The sequence below is a fragment of the Heptranchias perlo genome, chromosome 28 (assembly GCF_035084215.1).
Source record: "Heptranchias perlo isolate sHepPer1 chromosome 28, sHepPer1.hap1, whole genome shotgun sequence".
Lineage (NCBI taxonomy): Eukaryota > Metazoa > Chordata > Chondrichthyes > Hexanchiformes > Hexanchidae > Heptranchias > Heptranchias perlo.
In genome coordinates, this window is record NC_090352.1 from 32,484,309 (window position 1) to 32,508,152 (window position 23,844).

General features: G+C 45.6%; 1 protein-coding gene across 1 annotated transcript in view; it reads left to right on the plus strand.

Moving 5' to 3' along the window:
- The window catches only part of lyrm9 (LYR motif containing 9), a 78,059-nt gene extending 60,197 nt beyond the window's left edge, over positions 1–17,862 (plus strand). Inside the window, exons 6-7 of the transcript XR_010968535.1 lie at positions 15,637–15,730; positions 17,046–17,862. The gene's annotated coding sequence lies outside the window, so the exon portion shown is untranslated. The remainder of the gene's footprint in view (positions 1–15,636; positions 15,731–17,045) is intronic.
- Positions 17,863–23,844: the final 5,982 nt, after the last annotated feature.

Below are 23,844 nucleotides of genomic sequence, written 5' to 3' on the forward strand. Positions count from 1 at the left end.
CTCGGCATCAAGGAGGCTGCAGATGTCCACAACTACATGTCGAGTGATTCTGAGCCTCCGTGTGCACTGCTTCTCAGAGAGGTCCAGGAAGCTGAGCCTCGGTCTGTGGACCCTGTGGCGAGGGTAGTGTCTTCTGCGATGCATCTCTCTCTGCGGTTGCCCTCCCTCCTGCTGTGCAGGTGGATGTATCACAGCACTGTGTTGTGGAGCTCCACGTATCAGAGGTGGACGGCGAAGCTGGTGATGCTGTCTGAGGAGGTCATGACTGCAGCTATGGCGGTCCCCATCCGGAAGATGTACGTTTGAGGGGGTCCGTAAGGTAGGTAAATGTGTCTGCACATCGGGATTGAGGTTGCAAGTTTGTGATTTTTCGTGTTAGGAGGAGGGTGGTGCAGACCAAACTTTGTCCAAAGTGACAGATTGGCCTCCTGCAATGAGTGAGGGTCTCCACCACCCCCCCCCCCTCCCACCTGTCAAATGGACCTTTGCAGCTCCCACAGACTGGTGGCTGCAACACGTCCATTTCAACTGGGAGTGTTTCCCCCAATACGGGAAACATGCTCAGTTGACCTGAAAAACCCACCCCTCCTAAAATATCCTCCAAATCAGGTCTCCTAACTACCTGAAGTATCAAATTAATTGATTTAAGTGGGATCCCGCCGGTTTTAATTGCCGGCGGGAGTCCCGCATGCGGGGGCTGCAAGCGCATCTAGCACGTCATTGGGGAACCTGGAAGTAGGCGGGTTGGAGCTGGGCTCCGGACCCACCCCGGGAATCCCCAATTTTCGGAGCCCCCCCACCACGAACGCGCCCGTTTGGCCGTCCGAAAATCGAGCCCTCAGACTTGGAATGACCTGACTCTCTAATCATGGACAAGGACAATTTGTTGCTTTGGTCTCTTCTGTCCTTTTATGTGACCCTATTTTAGCCAACTTACCTTTGTCACTTCTAGTTCCCCACTAAAACTAGCAGTGACATAGGTAAGTTCGTTGAAATGTTTATATATACTAAAATATTTTTGTTTCTTTTTGGATGGGAGTCTTTTTGTTTTAACATAGTGAGGGACGTCAGTGTTGCAGAATGGAACACTTTTCCAGTGTTAACTTTGATCACTTCAAGATACAGCATAAGTTAAACTTTCTATTAAGAAGTTTGCAGGTTATATATTACTCCCTCTGTATCATTGACATATCTGCTCACAAGTTGCCTTGCCCCCACCTCCTCTTTCTCTGTCAGTGTCTTTTCAATTCTGCTAAAATACCTGTGTCAGTCTTGGCTCAGTGGTAGCACTCTTACTCTTGGAGTTAGAAGGTTGTGGGTTCATAGCCCTACAGCAGGACTTGAGTCCATAAGTTAGGCTGACACTTCAGTGCTGCACTGAGAGAGTATTGTATTGTCAGAGGTGCTGTCTTTTAGATGAGAGATTATATTGAGGCCCCATCTGCCCTTTCAGGTGGATGTAAAAGATCTTATTGGCTACTAAAAGAAGAGCGGGAGAGTTCTCCTTGTGGCCAACATTTTCTCCCCATTTGCCTACAAACAATAGTCTTTACATTTCAAAACTAGTTAATTGGCTGTAAAACAGTTTGGGATGTCAGAGGGAAGTAGCAATTCTAATGCATCAAGAAAACTGTTAAGGCCCTGAGAAAAAATTAAATGAGGGACTTACCCCATAATGCGACTTGAACACTTGAGCTACAGTGTCCATTTGGGATGGACTCTGAAGGGAAGACCCTAATAAATATATGTTAAAAATCCCCAACCTGGCCTTTCCCCATATCCTCATGCTACCCCCGTCCCCTCTGCATCACCTCATTTCCCCCTGTGCCATGTGTCAACCCTACTCCCATGCCCCCTCCCCTCAGTAAATACTACTAGCACTCAACAGACAGTCAGCAGCCCATGACGTCCTGCTGCTGCCCAAACTTCCAGCCTCTATGATCCCATCAGTGTTACAAGCATGCTACCCGCGCTGCTGAGTGGCTGCACGGAGAATGAGGAAGTTGGAAATGGGGAGTGCACAGCGCACGTCATCAGCAGCCTGCACCTCTTGGAGGTGCAGGTGCACATTGGAGGAGGGAAAGATGGCCGCGAGGATAGTAGGACCGGCACGAGAGAGAACTCCACGCTTCTCCAATGATGCTCTGGAGGCCTTGGTTGAAGGAGGGCCAACATGTACCCGCAGGGTGGCCGGACACCCTCCAGACTGCAGCTCCGCAGGCATTGGCAGGCTGTGGCGCAGGAAGTCAACGCAAGGAGCATTGCAAGCGCACACGGGTGCAGTGCCGAAAGAAGTTCAATGATTTGACACGAGTGGTCAAGGTGAGTGAATGCAAGTGTCAAGTGGCACATCCTACCAAATGCTCCACGCATCACACTCCCCATCACCCACCCACCAACAAATACTGCCCATTCATACGCAATGCTGCACCAGGCATGCTGCATCTCACCCACACATAGTACCACACTTGCAGGCCACACAACCATCACTCACTGGTCACACAAACTGGCAGCTATTCGACCGCGACAGGCAAATTACCCACACACCTTGCAGGATACTCACTGACGCACTGTCCTCTGTCTTGCAGGAGAAGGTGGTGCATAACAGCCGGCAGCAGGAGCGACCTGAGGGTGGACAGGCACAATTACACGTCCTCACCCCCCTAGAGGAGACAGTGCTTAGGATCATTGGGCGGGCCGATGCTGCTGCGGTCACAACATGCCACACTAGAGGTCCCGATGAAGGGGGTCTCTGCATATCTAATGCTCCTTCTCCTTTTCCACATCGCCGTCCTCCCATAATTTTTTCTGATTCACGTGCTGCAGATGCTGTCAGCACCCACATCTTACTTGCTCCTCTCCCCACTCCACAAATCAACCTGTTTCGTTTTGTCATTACAGATACCCAAGAACATGTGGCGGCACCGTCCGAGGAGGAGGAGGAGGAGGACACTGAAGCCACACCGTCACTCGATCTGATACTTGCTTCCACCAGCTCAGAGACTGACACTGCGTGTCCTCTAGAGGCTAGGTTGGAGGAGGGATCTGCCGTGGTGAGACGCCGAGCACAAGTGCGCAGGAGCCGGGGCGGGAGGGGCAGATACCACAGGTGCCAGCTCCCGGGAGGGCGAGGTCGCTCACTAGTTCTGCCGCAGAGGAGTCAGATGAGGACTTCAATGGGCCAGGCCACAGAAGATGGCTGATGAGCGTACACCACCAAATGCTTGGGGAACTGGAAAGGCTGTCAGAAAGCCTGCGCACAATGAGAAGGGGCATGGAGGAGTTCAGCTTCAACATGGCGCAGGGCTTTGTGCAGAGCTTGGAGCCCATCCTTTCCAACATGGAAGGGGTGGTCACCTCCATCAGCTTCCAGGGCGTCACAGCACTCCAGCAATCCGTTCTCCAGCTGATCACGAGGATTGCTGAGGCGCCCCCTTGGGAGAGCGGCAGTGGCGCCATGGCAGTCGGACCTGCTGACCTCTCTCAGGACGACAGCCTTCCTGCCACTTTGGTTGCCTATCGGCCAGCCAGGCCAGTCTGCTGCAGCCTATGCTGAGATGGTGCAGTCTGAAGCCGGGCCCTCCCGGCCCAGAGCTGCTCAAGGTCGTCCTCCAAGGCCATCTGAACGCTCCTCCTTTGAAGGCCAACAGCCTCCCACCACCCATGCTCCAGCTACTGGGGAAGCACCTTGTAGGAGCACTAGGATAGGTAAAGGCACACGAACAAAAGCCACTAAGGGAATGCACAAGGGTGAATAGTTCTGTTATGTTTGCATAATTTCATTTATTCATTGATAATTGAGACTTTGATTTTGCATTTGGTGGTGGTTTTTATTTATGCAATGAGCTGAGAGGGACACCAATGTGTAATCAGATGAAAGGCGATTTGATTGTCTTGTGGGAGTGGAAAGGTCCGGAGTGTAGGACTGTTGGTGAGTTGGGAGCTGTAATTCAAATTATTGATAGCTGGCACGGATCAGGCGAGCAGGCAGAGCCCTTGCAGACAAGGCATGTGGTTCCTGTTGCACCCTTGCGTCTTCCTCCACTTCCTCTTCCGGCTCCACCCCCTCCTCCTCCTCCTCAGCCTCCTCCTCCTCCTCCACCTCTAGCTCAGGGTCTTCTCCAATCATTGGTGGCAAACACTGGTCCCTCATGATGATGAGGTTGTGCAGCACGCAACTTACTACCACAAATCTGCCCACCCGCTCAGGGGAGTACTAAGGGCTCCAGACTGGTCGAGGCAGCAGAAGCGTTGTTTGAGGAGGCCTATGGTGTGCTCCATGATGTTGCGTGTGGCAGCATATGTCTCATTATAGGCCTGCTGTGCATGGGTTCCTGACCGGTGTCGTGAGCCACGGCGTGAGGGGATAGCCCTTGTGGCCAATAGCCAGCCTTTGACTTGCCAAGGCGGGTGAGAGATAGCTGGCATGTTGGACTGCCGCATAACGAAGGCGTTGTGACTGCTCCCAAGGTAGCGGGCATCGACCTCCATGATTCGATGCGTGTGGTCGCACACCAGCTGCATATTGAGGAGGAGGAGGGGGTGGAGCCGGAAGAGGAAGTGGAGGAAGACGCAAGGGTGCAACAGGAACCACATGCCTTGTCTGCAAGGGCTCTGCCTGCTCGCCTGATCCGTGCCAGCTATCAATAATTTGAACTACAGCTCCCAACTCACCAACAGTTCGGTTGACGAACACAGCTAAGTTGATATGTGGGGCACGCAGGGCAATATGGGTGCAGTCAATGGCACCCTGCACCATGGGGAAGCCAGCAATGCAAGTGAACCCCCGTGCTCGCTTGTTCTGCTTGTCTCTGTGGAGAAGGAAGATGATGAACCTGTTCATCATGTGGTACAGTGCATCTGTGACCTCTCTTATGCAGCAGTGCACTGCAAACTGTGAGATGTTGCACATGTCGCCAGCAGAGGCCTGAAATTCAGCAACACGGTGACTTTCACAACCACAGGCAATGCTGTCCTTGCCCTGCTCTGAGGCTGCAGTTGTGGCCGCACCAGTTGACAGATCTCGGTCACGGTTTCCTTGGTGAACCTCAGGCGTCGGATGCAATCCTCCTTGGTCATGTTGAAGTAAGAGAATTGGTCCCGGTAGGGCCTCCTGCCCAGTGCCCCGCGCCTCCTCGTCCTCCGTCCCCTGGCAGCTTTACCTGCTATGCGTGGCCTCTCTGCATGCTCCCAGTCGTGCTCAATGCCCAGCGGGAGAACCTAGCAGACCGCCCATGGTTGGCAGCAATGTTGTTCAACCATGGTTGTAACTTTCCGAACCGTAAGGCAGTAACTACCAAACCACTCTCAAATGTAGTCTAGGAACTCTCAGTAAGAATAGGGAGCTTCAAAAAACACTTCCTACTCCGTCAGCAGCCTGAAGCAATAATCCAGCAACTAACCTGCAACACCTGCATGACCCCTTTAAATAGCGCTGATGGGGGGGGTCCTTCAGGCACTGTAAGACACATTCAGATGGTCGGGGTTAAGACTGTGCGTTGAGTTGAGTGCTAAGGTCGAAAATGGTGTCTATCACTTTAAATCAGCGTTGCACACTGATTGCATGTATTTTCTCCCTAATTTACATGCTTCCAGCATTCGGTATTTGCACATACGCTAACTCCTATACCAAGATGGCGTCCAGTGCATGTCATGCTGGAAACGTACGTGCACATCCAAGACGCCATCTTGGATGTCAGAGAGGCCGTGTAGCACCGAAACAACGGGCGCTACAAAGCCCAATTTAACGCCCTCAGTGTCTTCTGCTCTGGACAATACCATGACTTGCGTGCCCAGCTCATTGGTAATATGACTTGGGAGCATTACCAGTGATGCTGCTGTGGCTTTTCAGACCACTATTCCCAAGGCTATACCAGCTGGCTTTAATTCCCTGAGGAAATAACTCAGAGCACCTTGAGACACGGTTTCACATAGTTTGAGGAAGGCCAAAGGCCTTTGCTCAAATTTGTCAAGTTGGCCTCCAGCAGGGACAGTCAGGCTGGCTCGCAGTTCTGCTGCCTGCATTCCTTGCCATCTTCTGCTTGTGTGAGTATAGCATTCAGATACCATGCAGAGCATACATGCAGTGGCCCACACTGTAGGGACACCACCTGTCCTCTCAGGTGAACGTAAAAGATCAGGGGTGCTCTCCTGGTATCCCAGCCAATATAAATCCCTCAACCAACACCTAAAACAGATGATCTGGTCATTATCACTTTGTTGGGACCTTTCTGTGCTGAAATTGGCTGACAAAAAATGTATCTTAGGCTAATAAGCCACCACTTAGAACATGATTCTTTTGGAAGTTTGGTATCTTTATTTCTAAAGTTCATTTTGTGTTTATCAGGTAAGATTTTCAAGTCGTCATTGTTATGCTGGGAGTATTTAACACTCTTGTTATTGCTGACATTAAAATATGGGGAGGTGGTGGGGGGTGGGGGGATGAAGGTGTGGTGGGGGGCCAGGAGAAAGACAAAACACCAAGATAGCACAGTGAAGAATTTGGTAGGACCGCATGAAGCATTCGGACAAGAACAGCATTGACTAACACATTTTATTTTTAACGGTAAGTTCACTGGTCCCATACTCCCAATAGGGAGCCACATCTGAAGGGGTTGCTGGAGATGCAGTTATGACACTGGAGTGCTGATTTCCCAATCTCCGCCCCCCCCCCCCCATCTTCCTTCTAACATGGATCTCCTCTGGGTGTGAGGGTCCGCTGATTTCACCCTTTAGTACGACTATACAAAAAAGGACAGAAAAAGACCACCTGGCCCACCAAGTCAGCCCCAGACACGGTACAACCTTGCCTGTTTTTATTTCAGATTTCCAGCATCCGCAGTATTTTGCTTTTGACGGTACAACCTTGTCCACTAACCACCTGCTCCTTCCCTCCCCCTGGCACGCGAGCTACCGGGAAGAGGGGAATAACTGGTAAATCCAGATCCTATTGAATACACTAAAGGAGTGATTACCTGTTCCCAGCTGGGTTCATTTCGCAGAAGCGAGAGTATGAGAATTGAGGCTAGAATTTGGTAGCCCTATCTCCAACCTGCACTTCCTTTGTGGAGTGGGGGGGGGGGGGGGGTGGTGGCAGTAGGGGTAATTTTAACTTTGTCAATGGTATAAACGAGCGATATCGAATTGGCCGCTCATTCTACACCACGCTCGATTTTCCCTTCTATTGACTTGGATGGAAAGGTCAATCAGGTATGGTGCATAATGGGTGGCTAATTGATTAACACTCATTTCACACCATCATCCTAAGCTAAAATTACCCTCTGGGAGCTTGGGTTCGTGGAATCAGCCAGTTGTAAAGCATCATTGTCAGTGGGTCTGTGGGAGTTAAATACAGGCGATAATGGAAAGCAAAAAACTGATCAGAGCTATTTTCGGTACCTTTATACTGAAAAGGAAGTGCCAATTTTCCAAAAAAAAATTAAGTAACTTAGATAAGCTATAAATTTTTAGATCGATGACATAGCAGGAAATTATTCGTCACTATTCCTTCCTCCTCTGTGTTTACAAGAAAAAAGAACTGTAGTTCTGGGAATAAAATTCTCAGGTTCATTGACCCCACAATGAATAGCCTTGTTTTAAATTTCATTATGAGTGATTTATTGCAGTGCAAGTGTGCTTTGTGTCTGCTAGGCACCTGGGACAAGGGCCCACTGTACAAAAATATCAAGCTTAACTTAAATATATAATTCATATTAGAGAGTACAGCACCCAATTGAAAGTGTAAGGCTGGATTTAAGGTACCAAAATAAAAGGCTGCAGTTCAGATGACACCTGCGAGTGAGTTCTGTATGGCATAAAATATGTACCACACTGGAACAAAAACAAAAAATCCGGGAGATGTTTATCATCAGAGCACCATGGAGAAAACAGACCTTACTGTTTAGCTGAAGGGCAATTATGATCAAGGGCCCACATCCAAAACATCAACTCTACCTATACTGACTCACCTGCTGAGTATTTGCAACATTTTCTGTTTCTGTTTCCAACTTCCAGCACCCGCAGTTGTTTTGCTTCAAGTAGTACTCTGGGTCTAGTACAATACTCCATTTGTTATACATTAGCTTACAATGACAATAACTTGCATTTAATGTAATAAAAGTCCCAAGATGCTTCATAGAAGTGTAATCAGAATTGTCATCGAGCCAAAGCAGGGGATATTAGGAGGGGTGACTAAAAGCTTGGTCAGAGGTGGGTTTTAAGGAGAGTCTTAAAGGAGGAGAGAGATGGAGGGATTTTCAGAGCTTAGAGCCTAGAAGGTCGAAGGTATGGCTGCCAATGGAGGAGTGAAGGGAGTGGGAGATGCGTAAGAGACTAGAGTAGGAGGAGCGCAGAGTTCTTGGGGTGGGGGGGGGGGGGGGGGGGGAGAATTGTGGGACTGGCGAGGGTGCAGAGAATGGGAGGCCATGGAGGGATTTGAACACGAGGATGAGAATTTTAAATTGGAGGAATTGGGGGACTAAGAGCCAATGTTGGTCAGTGAGCGATGGGTGAATGGGACTTGGTGTGGATTAGAGTTTTGGGTTTCCTGAAGTTTATGGAGGATGGATGATAGGGGGCCAGCCAGGACAGCATTGAATAGTCGAGTCTAGGTTGAGACATAGATGAGCGTTTCGACAGCAGATGGGCTGAGGCAGGGGCGGAGATGGGCGATGCTCTGGAGCTGGAAGCAGATGGTCTTTGTGATGGAGAGGATATGGGGTCGGATAGGGAGCCGGGGTTGTGAAAAATCGGCTAAGACAATGGCCAGAGTAGGATGGAAACGGAGGCAAAAGTACCAACTTTGTGGTGGTGACCGAACACGATGGCTTTAGTCTTCCCAAAGTGTAACTAGACAAAATTACAGCTGATCCATTACGTGAAAAAACATAATCTGCCATTTCCGATCTTGAAATATTATTGCTTTTTTTTTCCATGTGTAATAATAGTAGAGTTTCTGTTCTGATTTTGATGACACTCTGTGACATTTGTCACTGCGATCACATTCTCTCTGCGCCAGTTCTCACTGTGATGATATTCTCACAGTAATGTTCTCTCTGTGATAATGCTCTGCATGTGACATTTTTCATTGTGGTAATGCTCTCAGGCAGTTCTCACTGGGACAGCAGCCTCTCTATCACAAATCTCATTGTAATGATATCTTGTATTGTTCAAAGAATCTTTTTCATTCATTTTATTGAGGAAAGATTAGAGAAGCATAAACTTTACAATGTAGAAAGAAAAGGGTTAAATTTGCTGGGGATTCTCCCACTATTCCACTAACTTAAGAAAACACATACTTGCTCTCGAGGCAGTACAAAGAAGGTTCACTCAGTTAATCCCGGGGATGAGGGGGCGGACATATGAGGAGAGGTTGAGTAGATTGGGACTCTACTCATTGGAGTTCAGAAGAATGAGAGGCGATCTTATTGAAACATATAAGATTGTGAAGGGGCTTGATCGGGTGGATGCGGTAAGGATGTTCCCAAGGATGGGTGAAACTAGAACTAGGGGCATAATCTTAGAATAAGGGGCTGCTCTTTCAAAACTGAGATGAGGAGAAACTTCTTCACTCTAGTAACCATCCCCATGCAGAACCAGTGCCATTAATAGCAACCTTCTGCTTACAAGAATAGAGCAATTTTTTTTTCCAATTCAGGATCTGCCCAGCAGGCTCACAGGTCTCTATCTTATTAAGCAGTCTCTTATTTGGCACTTTGTCAAAAGTTCAAGTATATAATGTCAACTGGACCCCCTACATCCACCAACCTAGTATTGGTATTTGTGTGTGGGAGAGGACTTAGCTGCGACAAGAGTGATGGATATGGGGAACTTTATGTAGGAGAGCCATCTGCTTTGCCAATATTGAATTGTATGAAGTTTCAACTTATCTAGGGCTTGATATGAAGCAGGATAGCACAGCATTGAAATCAATGGTGGCGGCAAAGAGGTAAAGTTGGGTATCATCAGCATACAAATGGAAATTGATTCCACGCTCATGGATAAATAGGAAGGGACCACGGGTGAAGCCCTGGGACACATTTGCGGCTATGAGAGAATTTGAGCAAATATCGTGATTGATTCACAACATGTAAGGGTGAACCACAGGAGAGTGATGTCATGGAGTTGGACTGTGGAGGAGAGGTAGTGGAAGAGAATGAAGTGGTCAGTGGTATCGAAAGCAGAAGCGAGACCAACAAGAACGAAGAAGGGCAGCGAGCCACAGTCACACAGGATGCTATTGGTGACATTGAGTTGGGCAAGTCTCAGTGCCATGGGCTGATCAAAAGTTGGATTAGAGGGACTCAAATAGGGAGTGGCAAAAGAGATATGCGTGTAGTTGGCTGGCAATAATTTACTGAAGGTCCTTGGAAAGAAAGAGCAGGATGGTATGTGCAAGGATGGAGAGCTATAAGCTGAGCTTTTTAGGGAAAGAGTGATAGAAGGGTGGCAACAATGTCAAAGAAAGGGAAAGGTTGGACAATGGCAGTAAGCTGGGAGCCAAGAAAGGGAGATAGGTAAGGAGCTGGATTGGAAGGTGATTGAGGGAAGAGGTGATGGGATTCATGGAGGAGGGCTAGGAGGGAAGATGGGAGAAGCTGCAGAGTATAGAGATGGGATTTGAGTTGGAAGTGGGTGGTTGGGGAGAGGAGATAGCAAAGAAGTTGATGACTGAGTGAAGGCTCAATTTTAGAAACAAAGAAGTCCTTACAGCTGCTATTTACAAATTCATGACAAATGGATATAACAACCTCTTTATAAAAACGTTGACCTCATATTAATTAGTAATGCAAAATAAATGCATTTGCCTTTAATGTGTTAAAGATCTTGCAATGAGGTTGTCATTTTAACCTGTTTGTTAATGCGTGACTAGTTACTGGAAGGAAAGGAAAGTATTTGAAATAAAGTAATGCTCTGTATATGGTGTTTGAAATCCGTATGTGTTGTTCCTTAAAATACATTACATATTTTTAGGCTCTTTAAGTCCTTTGTGACCTTTCATGTAAGTAAAGAGGAGGGAGATCTAGGAACTGTGGTTAATATGTTTACAGATTCTAAAACATTAAGGAATGTGTGATACCCAATTATACTGAACCAAACTTAATATAGTGAGCACAAAAAATAAAATACTGCAGATGCTAAAAATCTGAAACAAAACCAGAAGATGCTGGTGACACCCAGCAGGTCAGACAGAATCCAAGGAGAGAACACAAGTCAGTCAACATTTCAGGTGTAGACCCTTCCTCAGAATGGAAGATGTTTCAGATGAATGGCATTTAAAAAGCAACGGAACAAGGGGAAGGGGGGAGAATAAAAAAAGCTCACATCGACCAAACTCAGGAAAAGAATTCGAATAACCCGTAAGGAGCTTCGGTGCAGGACAGGAGATGGTTAAGTGGCAGAAGGGATATGCATCGAAGACAAAAGGAGGCATAATAAGAGAAATAAAAGAAGTATACAAGATACAGAGAGTGTAGGATTAGTTAAAGGGTGGGGGTGGGGGGGGGGGGGGGGAAGTAAAAGAAAAATTCTTACAAAAGGAATGTAGAATGGGAAGTGTGAAAAACTGGCAATGTGGAGCAGGCTGTAATGGCCTAGTAGTCTGGTGGAAGAAAAAAGCAGATCGATACCAGGGTACACCAGCACTGTGTTTCGATGAAGAGGGGGACCCCACCCCAAGAACCAACCCGCTCACACCCCATTTCCGGAAACGCTGGCAGCCCCATCCTGCAGCACCAGCACCTGCTGCCAGAAATATACATATATAGTGAGGATTTTTGAGAGTGGTACGTATGGGCAGACACTGCCCACCTGTGTCTCTGCTGAGTGAAGAAGATTAGGGTCCGACCCATGTGTGTGCGCAGAGCTTTGCTCACTACCCACGGCTGTAGGTGAAATTTCTAATGTGAGAAAAGAGCCAACAGGATTGTCCATGCTCTCCATCCGAAACTGAAAAGCCGCATAGCCTTTCAGTTCAACATTTTAAATGTAACTGTGTCAAGTTGGCTGCCCCAATGGCTCAGTGGGCAGATCCATTCTATGATGTGAAACTGTGCCACCAATGTCCAGCAAGGACTGAAATTTGATGGTGTTGGTTCAGGAAGGAATATTGGCCAGGACACCAGATGCCCCTGCTGTGAGTAGTGCCGTGAGATCTTTTGCAACCTTATAAGCAGGTAAATGGGGCCTTAGTTTAATGCCCCATCAGAAGGAGAGCTCCTAAAATCATTGACTCATAGAATTTTACAGCACAGAAGGAGGCCATTCAGCCTACTGTGCTTATGATAGCTCTCTGAAAAAGCTATCTAGTTAGTCCCATTCCCTTGCCCATTCCCCAGACCCCTTTAATTTTTTGTTTTTCATAATATTGATCCACTTCCCTTTTAAAAGTTATTATGGATTCTGCTTCCACGAGTGTTTCTGGTAGGTCTTAGCTGTCCTAACAACCCTCTGCATAAAACATTTCTCCTAGCCTCTCTCTCTCTCTCTCTCTCTCTCTCTCATGCTGTACTCATTAAGCAACTCACTGGAATGTCAGTCTAGACAATGTGCTCAAGTCTATGGTGGGGCTTGAATCCACAGCTTTGTATCTGTCTTCACAGTAGGAGACACAAAAAGCATGCCAGAAATAGTGGGGAACCATGGGTCTAATGAGAGTGAGGAACTTAAAGTAATTAATATTAATAAAGAAAAAGTACTGGAGAAATTAAAGGGATTAAAGCCAACAAATCCCCTGGGCCTGATGGGCTACATCCTAGGGTTCTAAAAGAGGTGGCTGCAGAGGTAGTGGATGCATTGGTTGTGATCTTCCAAAATTCCCTAGATTCTATAACAGTCCCAGTGGATTGGAAGGTAGCAAATATAACCCCGCTATTCAAAAGAGGAAAGGAGAGGGAAAACAGGGAACTACAGGCCAGTTAGCCTGACATCAGTCATTGGGAAAATGCTGGAATCCATTATTAAGGAAGTGGTAATAGGACACATAGAAAATCGTAATATGATTAGGCAGAGTCAGCCTGTTTTATGAAAGGGAAGTCGTGTTTGACAAATCTATTAGAGTTTTTTGAGGATGTAACTAGCAGGGTAAATAAAGTGGAACCAGTGAATTTTCTTATATTTGGGTTTTCAAAAGGCATTCGATAAGGTACCACACAAAAAGTTGATACACAAGATAAGGGCTCATGGGGTTGGGAATAATATTAGCATGGAGAGAGGATTAGTTAACGGAGGAAAACAGACAGTAGGAGTAAACGAGTCATTTTCAGATTGGCAAGCTATAACTAGCGGGGTGCCACAAGGATCAATGCTTGGGCCTCAGCTATTTACAATCTATATTAATGACTTGGATGAAGAGACCGAGTGTAATGTATCCAAGTTTTCTATGTAATACAAAGCTAGGTAGGAAAGTAAGCTGTGAGGAGGACACAAAGTCTGCAAAGGGATATAGACAAGTTAAGTGAGTGGGCAAGAAAGTGGCAGATGGAGTATAATGTGGGGAGATGTGAGGTTATTCACTTTAGGAAGAATAGAAAAACAGAATATTTTTTAAATGGTGAGAAACTATTAAATGTTTGTGTTCAGAGAGATTTGGGTATCCTTGTCCACGAAGCACAGAAAGTTAACATGCAGGTACAGCAAGCAATTAGGAAGGCAAATGGTATGTTGGCCTTTACTGCAAGGGGGTTGGAGTACAAGAGTAAGAAAGTCTTGCTACAACTGTACAGGGTTTTGGTGAGACCATACCTGGAGTACTGTGTACAGTTTTGGTCTCCTTACCTAAGGAAGGATGTACTTGCCTTAGAAACGGTGCAACGAAGGTTCACCAGATTGATTCCTGGAATGAGAGGGTTGTCCTATGAGGAGATATTGAGAAGAATGGGCCTATATTCTCTGGAGTTTAGAAGAATGGGAGGTGATCTCATTAAAACGTATAAAATTCTTAGAGGGCTTGACAGGGTAGATGCTAAGAGGCTGTTTCCCCTGGCTGGAGAGTTTAGAACTAGGGGGCATAGTCTCAGGATAAGGGGTGGGCAATTTCGGACTGAGATGAGGAGGAATTTCTTCACTCAGAGGGTAATGAATCTTTGGAATTCTCTACCTCAGAGGGCAGTGGATGCTCAGTCGTTGAGTATTTTCAAGACTGAGATCGATAGATTTTTGGATTCTGAGAGTCAAGGGATATGGGGATCGGGCGAGAAAGTGGAGTTGAGGTCGAAGATCAGCTTTGATCTTATTAAATGGTGGAGCAGGCTCGAGGGGCCATATGGCCTACTCCTGCTCCTATTTCTTATGTTCTTATGTACCTTCTGACTTAGAGGCAAGACTGCCATCAAGTGATCCACACTGACACTGAAAAATGGCAGGTGTAGAGAAAAAGAAGAAAGTGGAAGACTCAGACAAATGAACATAGACTGCCTAATTTTGTAGGTACCATATAATGTGATGATGCTGGGGGTTTGGAAGAAAAGAAAGCAATTCAAAGAGCTTGTTCCTCACTGCAAGATGTGTCACTGAGCTGTACAGACCGGAATGTCCCAGGTTTCATTTCCAATCTGTGCTGCTCTACTTTGTCACAGGGGATAAACTGGGCAGCAGTTTGGAAGGCTACAGTTGACCTCAGCACTACAGGTCTAGGGAGTGGAAGAATCAGCCAGGTTTCCTACTCTTGATCACAACCTCATGGCCCCTGCTGGGAACTACATGGGTATGGACGTCAAGTGGGGATAGATTCAAACTTAGTTGCATTGTCTTCTATAGCCAAATAGTCAGCCAACATTCACTGTCCAGGCTCACACATGGAGAAGTGCCACTTAGGCAAGGTATTAGAGATCAATCTGTGACTATGTAATCCTACCCCAGTAACTTCCGACAATGGGAAGAAAAAGGCTACAGAAGGTCAGCAACATATTAAGCAATACCTCATTGGACAGTGTGGACATTGGTCGCCATTTTATGACAGGTTTGAAACATATCAATGGTCTTCCACTGGTGGCTGGAAAACAACAATTGGGCGGGTCCAGTTAACTATGGCAATGCTGTAATTATGTGGTACACAAAAAAAAAATCACACGGTGGAGGAATAAACCGGAGATGCAAGGGAGCAACCGAGCAAGAGGATAGCAACAAGGCACATCTTCCCCTCCCATCCCCTTTCAGCGTTCCGAAGGGACCGCTCCCTCCGCAACACCCTGATCCACTCTTCCATCGTCCCCAACACCCGCTGTCCTCCCCACATTGATTTCAATAGCTTCAGATCATAACCACTGCTCCCATTTTTTTCAGACAACAGGTGCTGGTGATGGTTCTGATGTTGCCATATACAGCCCCTCTAGACCCATCTTTTGTTTCTTTGCTTGTCCCATTACCACCCTCCTTGCCTGGCACCATCATCCCTTTTGTCATTTAATCACTCCAGCTCTCCACCCTATCAGAGGCCTTCCCTTTTTTTCTTTCCTCCCCTCCCCTTCCTCCACCCTTAACCCCTTTCCCTGGCTCTGTGCTTGCTTAAAAACTGTTTAATCTTCAACTTCTTCCAGTTCTGACGAAGGGTCATCAACTTGAAACGTTAACTTTGTTTCTTTCTCCACGGATGCTGCCTGACTTGCTGAGTATTTCCAGCATTTTCTGTTTTTATTTCAGATTTCCGGCATCCGCAGTGTTTTGCTATTGATAGCAACAAGCATGTGCATTCATTATGGTGGCTATACTCCTCTCATAATATCCAAAGGAAAAGGTCAGTGGCATCAGAAAGTTTTAGCTAGGTCCAAAGGAGGAACAATGAGTAAAGCCAGTGATCCCAGCACCTATTCTGTTAATGAAATGGTAACAGATAACTTGCAGGTCGCCCCTATGACTTACATTGCTCTGCAAGTCACAAATAGCTTGAATTGTTTTTTTATTTGTTCATGGGATGTGGGCATCACTGGCAAGGCCGGCATTTATTGCCCATCCCTAATTGCTCTTGAAAAGGTGGTGGTGAGCCGCCTTCTTGAACCGCTGCAGTCCATGTGGTGAAGGTTTTCCCACAGTGCTGTTAGGTAGAGAGTTCCAGGATTTTGACCCAGCGACGATGAAGGAACAGCGATATATTTCCAAGTCAGGATGGTGTGTGACTTGGAGGGGAACGTGTAGGTGGTGTTGTTCCCATGTGCCTGCTGCCCTTGTCCTTCCAGGTGGTAGAGGTCGCGGGTTTGGGAGGTGCTGTCGAAGAAGCCTTGGCGAGTTGCTGCAGTGCATTCCTGTAGATGGTACACACTGCAGCCACGGTGCGCCGGTGGTGAAGGGAGTGAATGTTTAGGGTGGTGGATGGGGTGCCAATCAAGCGGGCAGCTTTGTCCTGGATGGTGTTGAGCTTCTTGAGTGTTGTTGGAGCTGCTCTCATCCAGGCAAGTGGAGAGTATTCCATCACACTCCTGACTTGTGTCTTGTAGATGGTGGAAAGGCTTTGGGGAGTCAGGAGATGAGCCACTCGCTGCAGAATACCCAGCCTTTGACCTGCTCTTGTAGCCACAGTATTTATGTAGCTAGTCCAGTTAAGTTTCTGGTCAGTGGTGACCCCCATTTGGTAATGGGTCATTCCAGACTTCGCTGAGAAGGTATTTTTCAGGCAAACTTGTTTTCATGTGTGTTCAGGAAGTGACTAAAGCACTGTTTTGTAAAGGTCACATATTGATTCACTTAACAATCCAGGTAAACAACTTTAAAAACAATAATTTTATGCTGGTGCTGGTGTCTTAGATATGGTTAATTGCACTAACATGGACTTAAGGGTAAAACAGTGATTATAATCGAATATTTCAACCTTAAATGCTTCCATTCACTTAATATGCAAATAATGTGCACTACATAACAATGGATCCATTCCCAATCAGATATTTAGCTCTTTTTTGAAGGAACTATTTGACATAATACCAGCCTGTTCCACGTATTCGACACACTAAAGGACAAAGAACACCTCTTAGATTTAATTACTTTTTGCAGAGGGTGTGAATTTATGAAATAGACTCCCAAAGGAAACGGTGGTCTAATATTTTCCCTCCATGTATTAGTTGAAGGGATTCGCAAAATTTCACATGTCCCCCCCCCCCCACCTCGCCACCGCGAAGATTGATTGGAGTTATTAAAGAAACCCTGGTGTGACTGTGTTTTAAAAAATCCAGGGTCTCTCAAAATGGCTGTGGTCAGACACATGGCCAAGGGCCTGCAGCTTTTGAAATTGGATTCTCTTTGAACAATGCAGTTGCATTCACGCCCTGAGGCAAGCCATCAATGTTGCCGGCCTACACATCAAAATTCGAGCAGGAATAATCGCAGGACTAAAGGTAGCCCATCAAGGAACATTCGGAACAATGGAGAGCAGTTATGGAACAGATCAGTACAGGAACCGGCCATTATGTAAATAGGCCAGAGATTGGGGTCCTTTGTCTTACGTTTTCGTGCTCAAATCGAACAATGGAGCAAGCTGATGAGGCACGAAAAAAACCTGATACCGGGAGGATATAACTGGGGCTTCCCAGAATCTCTCTCTCTTCTCTTCGCCTCTTGGCCCGGTGTCCCGTCTGCCTGCTAGCAACTAAGAAGGAAGGCCATCGAGTAAACCTCGCAACCACATGTCGACGGCAGCAGCAGGGCACAGGGGCCAGGCCTTTTCATCTGTTTCACCAGTGAGCATTAATTTTCTGGCCGCCACAAGACAACCTAGCTAGGTGTAAGGGTGGGAGTTAAAGGGGTATTGCTAAAAGTGTGATTTTAGAATTTTCCCTCGATGTGTCCGTTTCTTCCACCCCGTTAAGTGTAAGACTGTATTGCATCCATAGCGATTTCTTTTATCTTCTGTATAATACAGTTTACCTTGTAGTTTTAGTTTTCTTATTAATAAACATTGGTTTTCCTTGTACCAATCCACTGGTCTGTTCGTCTGTCCTTGTTACCGCCCGATAAGTCCTCAGCTCAGAATCAGGAAGGGGAAAGCGATTCGCAACCGCACAGCGGGCAGGGCAGCTCAGGAAAAACATAACTGGCTGACCTATAATAAGCCCGAGAAACAGTAAAAACCCCTTACATAGTTTTAATGAATCCCTCAATTTATTGTTTGCAAATACATTTTGCAGATTTATTAATACACACAGAAGAAAGTATCAGTCATTGTTACCCCCCCAAAACAATTTTCTTTCCAGTGGTCACCAAATCAGATCTGTGAGTCACCTTTTAGGGTGTTCATTCTATAGTTAACCTCAAAAGGATGTTCCTTTGGGTTAAATAAATGTTTAAGATTCTTTTGTTTTATATGCTCAGAAGTATAGATTATAATTATACAGCTCGCTTCTAAATCACACACTAAAACTGTGCCACCTTGCCTACACTAAAGTAAACAATTTTACAACACCAAGTTATAGTCCAGCAATTTTATTTTAAATTCACAAGCTTTCGGAGGCTACCTCCTTCCTCAGGTGAACGATGTGGAAGGAGGTAGCCTGAGGAAGGAGGTAGCCTCCGAAAGCTTGTGAATTTAAAATAAAATTGCTGGACTATAACTTGGTGTTGTAAAATTGTTTACAATTGTCAACCCCAGTCCATCACCGGCATCTCCACATACACTAAAGTAATCAGTTCCTTCTTGTATGGCTGCCTTACAGTATACACTATAATTAAAGTGCTTATTAAATTCCATGAATCAATCAGCTGTAAGTCACACAACAACAAGAACTATCCATTTCCTGGGTACGTGGCAGTAAATAACTAGTTTTGGATTCCTAAATGATCAGTCAAAAAGTTTTCCGACACACGCACACGATGTAATGACAAAGACTTGTACTTGGCCTGGAGCATAATTGTTATAATAGTTCCTTCGTAATCAAATGACCATTCTTTTGGGGAATACACAATGGCATGGTGTCAAATTCTCAGTGTGCTATGCCTCACAATAGTAGAATGCTTGTGTTTGCTCATATAGAAGGTTGTTCCTGCTATTTAGTCATCATGGAGATGAGTGTTAAAACTGGTGGAAAAGCCAGGAGATATGCTGAATCCTCCCATGTTTTCCTTTTCTATGCTACTCCCTGTTTTCAGCCCCAGAAAAGGGGAGTGAAATTTATACATGTTTTGGGGAAAATCTGCAATTGTTTAAGTCATTTTAAGAACGAATTGATGAGTTTTCAAAGAAGGATACAGCAGTTTTCCCCTGGGGCTAATTTAAACGACCAGGTTTGAAATTAGCTCACCCTTTGAGCCGGAGTTAACTCAACGATGGAGCAGCTAAATTTTTTAGCAGAGTATTAGTTCAACCTGGATTTTGCTCTGACAGCTACATTAACTGTTTCAGTGTCGACTGAATGTTTTAAAGAATCCTTCAGCAAAATAAATAGTCTGAGATATTTGAGCTAAAGTTCTGCAAACGAAGAAAAGCTGATCTTCAGAAGAGGACATGACAGTGATACGGATTATAAATCAGAAATTCTGGAGCATCAATACAAGATTGACAGAAAGCAAAGCTAGCTATTGCCTACGGTTTCTTTTCATATCGCAATTACATAATGCAGTGACTCCCTGTGCAGTATACCCTACTCAGTCATTTCTCCCTCGCTCTCATTTTCCTGTTCTTCCTCCTCTTGCTTCATTCTGTCCCCATGTTACTTGTCATTATATTAAATGTTAAAACAGGAATTCACACAAAGGCTTGTGGAAATCCAGAACTCTCTCCCCCAAAAAACTGTTGAGGCTGGGGGTCAATTGAAAATTTAAAAACTGAGATTGATAGATTTTTGTTAGGCAAGGGTACTAAAGGTTACGGAACCAAGGTGGGTAGATAGAGTTAAGATACAGATCAGCCATGAGCTAATTGAATGGCGGAACAGTCTCAAGGAGCTGAATGCTACTCCTGTTCCTATGTTTCTATGAATTAAAATACATTTTAGAAGATTTATACACCACTTCACAGTTTCAACCGACATTATATATGGCAACTGGTTCAGTTCAACCAGCTCCCCAACACTGGGAATATTTCTGTGGATTTCTGTAGCCACTGAGGTGAGAGATGCTAACACAGATTTGGTCAGCCTGGTGTCTGGTACATTTGGAAACCCATCCCCAGGCTTAAGAGTAAGTTAATCATCAACAGCCCGCTGATCTATGCAGAAGAGCCCTCCCCACTTACTACAACAACATGAATTTTTCCACTTACATTTCCCACACCAGCTATCCTACTGACCTCTTTGAGTGACATTGCCAATTTAAAGATAAGTTTTATGATTGCACGTTTGTGGCACAGACCGTCACCCAGTGGGAGCGCATATCCAGAAATAGACAGAAATTCATGGGCGGTTGCTCCCCCTCCCCCCAATATGTGCTCCCGGCAGTTGGGCCTAGGTGCACCATCGGTGAGTTTACCCTTTAGTGCCAATTTAGGGAAATTTTCACCCTGTAAGAAATACGATTTCTATACCAAATCATAATCATGTATCTCATCATGCAAAGCTTCAGGTGCTTGGCTAAAAAGCAATGCTGTGGGAAGCACAGACCCTGTGTCTATAAGGACACTTAACAACTTGTATCACCCACTGTGAGGGGAGGTGAGAAAACAAAGGGAACCAACATTCCACAGGAAATGATAACATAGATATTGCTGAGCTAGTTAGGTCTGACAAGACTAAGTCTGACATCAGGCAAAGTGATTGGGAAGATTGCAGAGACAACAGAAGCATGAAGCAAACACATTGAAGACCAATTGTCCGAAACAGATAACAAAAGTGCTAAGGCATAATCAAAGGCTCAGAACATCTGACAATCCTGCTATGTTAATTGCAGGAACTTTGTTCAGATAATTAGGTAACCTTCATGATTGGCATACACAGGATGAGACATCTTAAATGTCTGCATCCGAACAATCCAAATTAATTGTAAACAATTTTACAACACCAAGTTATAGTCCAGCAATTTTATTTTAAATTCACAAGCTTTCGGAGGCTTCCTCCTTCCTCAGGTAAATGTTCAGGAGCTCCTCGAAGCCTGATTAAGATTGTGATTGTGATTAAGATTAAGATTGTGGAGCAAAAACAATCCAAATTAAGATTGTGGAGCAAAAACAGGGCATGCAGTGGCCGACCTACACAGAAAGATAAGGGCATGACCCTTCCCCATAAGCTAGATAGAATTGACAACAGTTAACCCCATAGAAAAGATGTCTGACAACAGTTAATACCATAGAATCGATATCAGAAAGATGTCTGGAACAATGGGCACCCTGGGGGGGTTGGGGGGGGAGATGTCCGGGACAGATGACATCATGGGGCTAATGTTGTTAAGCTACTAGAAGCAAATAAGCTTCAGAAAGATTTAAGAACTGGGGCATTATCCTACTAAAAGCTAGAAGCTTCTCGGGGTGGCGGAGGTTCACATACCCTATGAACCAGGTCTGAGCAACCTGACATCTCCTAGGGACAGCAGGTTGTACAATACTTGTTTACTTGATATAACTGTATTGGAACGTTGTTATAGAAATACTTATTGTTTGTCATAACTGCATTAGAACATTGTTCTTGTGCCTGTAATAAAGCTTGCATGTTCAGACACACTCGGGCCCGAATCATCGTGGAAGTTATTATTAAAAAGAATTAACAACTAAATAGCATTAATAATAACATATTTCCAACATTCTGGCGTCCCTGGGTGGGCCTGAATTTAAGTGATTGTAATACGTAAGACTTATAAGATGACTCTGTGATAAATTAGGCGCCTGGGAGGAGTGTACGGTTGTAGCCAATTCCTCTGGATATATATATATATATATCTTTACGGAAACCATGGCAAAGATGCAAGATGGCTTGGTGTCGGCGCTTCAGAAATATGTCGACGGTAAATTAGGGTTGTATAGAACCCTGTTAAAAGATATTGATAATATAAAAGACTTGGAGGTCCTGGTACGGACCCTCACTAAGGAAAAAAAACTTAAGAAAGGTAGTTGGAAAGCTGTACTCTTACTGTGGCAAACTCTACAGATAAGCAAGTTAAAGACAGAATCAAGTGAACATGAAGTAGAAGTCGAAAAAAGTCAGAAATTATTAGCCGACAAAACATTGTTCTTGTGAAACTCTCCCGGCATCAGTTGCAGATAGATAGTGGCTATAAGGCACAAAAAATGGGAGAATACCAGGCAGCCCTAGCAGAAAAAACGGAGCTAGCGGTGAAACTCAAGGTAAAAGTGGAGGAGTTAGTGTCCGCGCTGCGAGGGATGCTTAATCAGAATCAAGAAGATCAGCGTAAGGCTAATAAACAGCGCAATCACGAGCAATGTCAAAAAGAGATAAGTGAATTAAAAGAGCAACTGAAACAACAGTTTGTAACCAAAAGGCAAGTTAGTACCGATCATAACGGGAGTGGGTCCCCCACTATAAGGATTTGGCTGAGGCAACCTATGAGTACAAGAACAGGCAGGGGAAAGAAAGAGAGAGAGAGCCACTGAACGAGAGAGAAACCGGCTGAGGTCCAAGGCTAGAATGATGCCAATAAAGGCACTTAAGCTGAGTGAGACGGGGAGCCCATAGGGGAAACAACCATCCCATACAATAGCCGGCAGTTAAAAGAGATGGCGCAGGACATTCCGATAACGAAAGTCCAAGAGGATCCTGGTACCAGCCTGGCTATGATCGAGTAAGCCTCTGATCTACACCAATGTGATAACGAGGAAAGGATAAAGTTATTGCTTCATGTATGTCACCCCGAGGTATATAAGGCATTACCAGGGGACCTTAAAAATGGGAAAGGTACCTGGGAGGAAGCTGGAGGGATGGTATGGAAAGCCACGGAGCATGGTACAGATTCAAACCAGATAGCCTTGAAAGGTTTACTGGAATGTAGGCAGGAAACTAATGAAAACCCACAGGCTTTTGCAGACAGATTATGGAACCATAATAAAGGTACCTTCCCGGTGGAATGGTTTGAACCGACCCGGCACAAGGCAGTGGGTCCAATATCTTCAAGGGGCATTAAATGATAAATATGGGACCATTAGTGACATATATGATCCCACGGTACCAACACATAATGAGGCATACGTAGTGGGGTGAATGAACTGCAAATGGGAACACTATAGGGCAAGGACAGCCAAGATACATGGGGTACAACCAGAGACCGGTTGGGACCAGAGTGTTGGCATTGCGGTTAGGCATGTCATTTCTCCTGGCAATGTCCTAAGAAGGTGGCGAGCGCAGCTTGCCCAAACAAAAATAGTAAGGAAGGGGAGTCAGAGATAGAAAGCTGGAGGAAAAAGGTGGAACAACTGGAAAGGCATATGGGAATTCTGGAAAAGGGGGCCGGATAGATAGCACCCAGCCATTCGGATGATCATGGTCAGCATACAAGTTGACAGTCCTCAGCATCGCCAGTAGAGGGATCCATTAGTCGATTATGTATGGACCTCCATGGTAGACCCATGTAGACACTTGGGTAGGAGGCCATCTCAGAATATTACAATCAACACCAAGGCATCTCACACGTGCCTGTGGAGAGACATACCACAACAGTTTGGTTCAAAGGGATTTATAGAATTAGGAGGATTTGAAGGAGGCAGAGAGAAAGGGAAAATAGTGGAAACAGGACTAACCGTAGGAAATATGACGACGCGTCATAATTTAGTGCACACTAGAATGCAAGGAGAGACAGAGGATGGTATATTGGGAGTGGACTGACTAGGTAGCCATGACATTATGGTGGATATAGTTAACTGTTGTCTGTGGCAAGTAGAAAAAGTCAATCCGCAGGCATTTCCATGGCCCTGATGTGGAACATTCTCCGAACGAACTTAGGCCAGAAATCTCTAACAGTTCCTCCGACACCCACTTTGCATGCCTATCA